A 3,302-nucleotide genomic window follows, 5' to 3' on the forward strand; every position below is an offset into this window, starting at 1 on the left:
AACCAAAGTCCCCCGCGCAGGACGCCTGCCCGCCCAGGGACGCTTCGGACTGCCGCGCGGAGCCAGCCTGTCTGGCGCAGACCAGCGGCGCGGACTGCGAGGAAGTCGACATGGATTGAGCCGGGACGGGGCGCGGGGCGCGGGGCGCGGGACAGGACGGCGGCCCCGGCCGATCCTCGCGGGGACGGGGGCGCGCGGGGAAGTGTCTCCGCCCCCGCCCCTCCCGGGGGTCTTCCGCGCCCTCCGGCCGCCTCCCGTTCACTGCGTATATACTAAAAAGAGAACAGCTTTCCCCCCTTCCCGTTATTTTCCATCTCGGCTCCCTCTGCCCCCCACTCTCCGAGTCTATAGCCCGGTTCCATTTACAATCAGGTGATCCATGTTTTCCATTCTTTTTTCCTTTCCAAAGGGGGGGTGGGTACGATCGGTATTAACAGAAGCTGGACTTGATGTGGACACAAACTTTAAAAACAAAAATAAAGACGACAACAGCGAATCCTCAAAACCTTGTAAAATGCAAAAATGTTCAAAGATATTTATATATGTAAAAACATTTTTTGATAAATAAAAACCTCTCTAAAAAATCAACCTGGCTTTTGCTTCCTTGGCATATTTTTACAGTCCCTTTACAAAAGTTACTATTACGAGACTTTTAAAAATCCTTAAAAAAAACCTCGTAGTAATAACCTAATTGCTAAGCAGTAAATCTTTGGCTGACTTGAATTTTTTTTTTTCAAGTAGTTTAAAAGTGGGGTGAGTTTTGCCTGCTTCTTCCATTTAATTTCATTTAATTTTTAAGTCCCCCCTCCTGCAGCACCTCCATCTTTAGGATTTCTATGTGTGTTTATTGCTTAACAAATGTATTCATTTAATAGCCTCCCCCTCCCCCCTCCCGCTCCCCCTCCCACCCCCCCCCCCCCACACACACATGAGGTTAGGAGCTTCAGGCTATAAGAAGCTGGCCAGCTCCTGGTGCGTTTTGATATGAAAGTAATTATTTTCCCGGTGGCGGCTGCGGGATTCGGTTTCCTTGCCCAAAGGGTTATTATACATTACCGATTTCTAGTGATATGAAATCACATAAACTTCCTACAATAATAGAATTAGCATGAAAGGCTGGGGTGTCAAATTGAAATTGGAAAATAATAGCTCAAGCAGCTGGGGGAGTTTGTGTGCATATTGGATTGGAGATGGGAATACGTGGGGCAGAATTTTCATGAGGCCGAACTCCCCCTTTCCCATCATCACCCTCCCCTCCCCTCCCGCCTCCCCCTCCTCCCCGCCCCCTCCTCTTTGTCAGTCCTCTTGTAGCTGGCTATATTAAGATAGATGTTCAATGATATCTCTCATTGTTCTGTCGCTTATATTGATGTTGCCGGGTTATCAACCTATTGATCATATGTCGGCCGTAATAGGACAGCCTCGGCAAATGCTCCTCTCCCCGCACCGCTCTTTCTCCCCCCCCCCGTTTTTTTTTACAAAAGGCGAACGCATTTGTTCTAATAGGGTTGGGGGTCCTTCGGGAGCCTTTGGGGGCAGGAAGACAGCTGCACCAAAGATATATTAGCAAACTTGGCTGCCTCGAAAAAAAATCCAGAAATAAAATATGTAACCCCCCCTCGCGTTCTCCCGCCCCCTCCCCAAATCTGCACCTATTTCTCCGTCTGTCTGTCCCGCCCAGCCTGGTGCCACCTCCCAGTCTCCTGAAATTTGCAGGGCGCTTAAACCTCAACCAATTCCCCAGAAATTGTCTTGCCAATTATTAAAACCATTAATTCTGGCGAGTCTGTGCGCGGTGGAATTATGTTTACAGCCTCGTTAAATATCTCTGATCCCTCCTGGTCATCAGGCCTTTATTTGCAAATAAATTGAAAATAATCAGAAGGACAGGAGCGGATGTTCCTCCCCCCCTTTCCTTCTCCCTCCGTCGAAGCCGGCGCAAATGAATTTCTGAGCCCCAGTTCCTTTCATAATATTTACATAATTTTCGCTCAGTGGCTCTGATATTTGCTCTCTAGGAGACCGGGCTTATGGGGGTGGTGGGGAGGGAATAATTAGATCAAAAGGAAAAAGAAAGGGGGAAGCGAGAGTGGCGAACGGGGAGGGATCCGGCAGAGGGGGACCGAACCGCGGGCGGGTTCAGCGCCGGCCCGCCCCCCGCGCGCAAAACCGAGGCAGCATCGCAGTAACTTGCGCGTTCCGTTTCAGGTGCCGGAGCGGGATGACGGCCGGGAGAGGACCCGCCGCGCCAGCCCCGCTGCTCTCCGGATCCGCCTCTCCCAGCGGCTCTGAAGTTCCCGGGGTCCCCTCCGCATTCCGCTCGCCGTGCGTTAGGGTTGGGGTAACGCGTGGCCGCTTGGCTAGGAGCCCAACACCTTTTCGGCGAGGCCAGTGGCGAGGCCCCCTGCGCCCCCAGCCCCGATTTGGAGCAGGCCCGGGGCCTCCCTTTGTCTCCCCCCAAAACGCGCCTGCCCGTCCCTTCTCCCTCCATCACCCCGCACCCCAACCAAGTGTATTTAAAATGTCATTTAACTTATGAAATTGTAGCAGAAAATTGCGCGTAAAAATGTTGGTTATTTTATCTAAGGTGAACAATTTGTCTGGCAGCGATAAATCGGCCCCTTTCTTCAATTTGCAGCTGTTCATTTGGGTGGCTGAAGCCGAGGAGGAGAAGTGGGGGGGGGGGGGGGGGAAAGGGGGGGGGGGGGTCTCATGTATAATGGATTTGCAGTTTGAATGTTGGAGTATCGCTGCCCGCACACTCGTGTCCTTAAGGTGAAATTACTGATTTACTTAAGCAGTTTAGAGGTCCCCCCGTCCTGCCCCCCCCGAAAAAGCCCCGAAAGCAGGCAGGCTGTGTGATTCTAGACAAACTATCAATCGATCTGGTCCGAGGCAGCCTCCAGGAGATGCGCCCGCCATGAATCATACTTTATGAATTCAATTTCTACCAGGAGAAATTTTCAATTTGAACGCCGGATCATTATGGGAGAGTGTAAATTGTTTTTGCTCTATTATGCATCGGACGCTATCATTTTTCTTTCTAATTACGGAGGTGTCAGGTCGGGCTGTCATGCAGGAGCTGATTTTCAATTTAACTGATCATCATACATTCATTTTCCCATTTGATAAATCTGCTATCTAGACGGCTCTCCATGCCTGGAATATTAAGAGAGAGCTACCCAGGCCCCTGTAATGGGGGCTGTGGATGCAGCAATAAGTGCAGATCAACCAGCTAATTTAGCACCTCCTGATTCCGCATCTCCATTTCTCATTTCCAATTCTCCAAGGAGAGGGGGGGG

General features: G+C 50.9%; 1 protein-coding gene across 1 annotated transcript in view; it reads left to right on the plus strand.

Moving 5' to 3' along the window:
- The window catches only part of UNCX (UNC homeobox), a 192,188-nt gene that overhangs the window by 428 nt on the left and 188,458 nt on the right, over nt 1-3,302 (plus strand). The window lies entirely within an intron of this gene.

Source organism: Varanus komodoensis, unplaced genomic scaffold (genome assembly GCF_004798865.1).
Source record: "Varanus komodoensis strain SLA01 unplaced genomic scaffold, ASM479886v1 scaffold26, whole genome shotgun sequence".
NCBI classification, from domain to species: domain Eukaryota; kingdom Metazoa; phylum Chordata; class Lepidosauria; order Squamata; family Varanidae; genus Varanus; species Varanus komodoensis.